The sequence below is a fragment of the Myotis davidii genome, unplaced genomic scaffold, assembly GCF_000327345.1.
Source record: "Myotis davidii unplaced genomic scaffold, ASM32734v1 scaffold198, whole genome shotgun sequence".
Lineage (NCBI taxonomy): Eukaryota > Metazoa > Chordata > Mammalia > Chiroptera > Vespertilionidae > Myotis > Myotis davidii.
Window position 1 is genome coordinate 1,081,664 of NW_006291485.1, and position 1,556 is coordinate 1,083,219.

General features: G+C 56.1%; 1 protein-coding gene across 4 annotated transcripts in view; it reads left to right on the forward strand.

Annotated features, from left to right (window-relative positions):
* PALM (paralemmin) overlaps positions 1-1,556 on the forward strand; it is a 45,248-nt gene that overhangs the window by 22,494 nt on the left and 21,198 nt on the right. The gene's annotated exons all lie outside the window — the stretch shown is intronic.

Consider the following 1,556-nt stretch of genomic DNA (forward strand, 5'->3'; position numbering starts at 1 on the left):
GAGAGAGAGATAGAAACATCAGTGATGAGAGAGAATCATGGATTGGCTGCCTCCTGCACACCCCCAACTGGGGATTGAGCCCACAAGCTGGGCATGTGCCCTGACCAGGAATTGAACCCTGACCTTCTGTTTCATAGGTCAGTGCTCAACCACTGAGCTATGCCAGCCAGGCTGTGCATCTTAAGTCTAACAGACATTAAGCTGAGGGCTGAGACGGGTCTACATAGAGACAGTCAGGACTGACCGACCAGCCAGAGCAGTGCTTGCTGGGTGGGGTGGAAAGTCAGTGGAAATTACTGGCCACGAATTACTGGCTGGACAAGGTGAACTTCTTTATCTCACACCTTGTTGGGTGCGGCCCTGGGGTAAGGAGGGGCTCGCTTGAACCCTACTGTGAGTTTAAGCACATGCTGAGTGCTGTGGAGAGGCCTGGGCTTTCTCCTTCTAAGAGTAGCTCCACGGTGGCTCTACCAGCCGAATTTTGCCCATTTGGTGTCCCCTGACTGGACACCTCCTCCAGGAAGCCCTCCAGGCTGACCCAAGCTGTGTCCATCCTGTTGACATGGGCTCATTTTGTTAGAAGGCTGCAGACTCATCCTTGTCTGTCCCTCTGGGTAGGGGCAGCTGGGCAGGATTTAATATACAAGCTTTGTTTTCACAGGTTTATGTTTAGTTATCTTCTGATACTTGGAAAGTGACATGTTTTTTCCAGTTTTCCTGTAGAGATAAAGCTTCCTGTAAAAATAAAAGTATTTGAGTGGGGGAAAAAGGAGAGTCAGTTGGAAGCAAATGAAGTCAGCAATGGCATGGGTGGTGAAGGGACCAAGCAGCCTGGGTTCAGGTTCCAGCTCTGCTACTTGCTGGCTACGTGCAGTCTTCACTCTGCCTCAGTTTCCCCAATCACGAGGGGAAGTGACAGGAATACCTCACAAAGTGTTAGGGAACATCAAAGTCAAGGGGTCCCCAATGGAAAGGGCCCAGAATGGTGCTGGGCGTGCGGAAGGGCCTGGTGAGGCTGTCACTGCGCCCTCTCCCCAGGCTGGAGCAGGAGATCGAGGTGCTGGAGAACGGCGGCAGCTGGAGGACGACCGGCGGCAGCTGCAGCATCTGAAGGTACCAGGCGTCGGGCTCCCCCTCCAGAGCCCGGCCTTGGCAGAGGGGCGGGAGGGGCCGGCAGTGCCCAGAGGCCCCAAGTCTCGGTCGGGTATGGGGCTGGGAGAGCAGGAAGCCTGAGGGGACCCTGATCCAGACTCCGACCCTGATTTTGACCCTGCCTCCTGCTGCCCCCAGTCCAAGGCGTTGCGGGAACGATGGCTGCTGGAGGGGACTCCGTCCTCAGCCTCAGAGGGCGACAAAGACATGAGGAGGCAGATGCAGGAGGATGAGCAGAAGGCCCGGCACCTGGAGGAATCCATCTCCAGGTGGGTGGGGAGCCACACAGACCTGTACAAAGTCTGGGTGTGGGACCCGAGCAGTGGGTCCTGAGGGGTAGGATGGGGTTTGGCCGCCTTGCTCCGTGTGTGTGTGTGTGTGTGTGTGTGTGTGTGTGTGTGAGT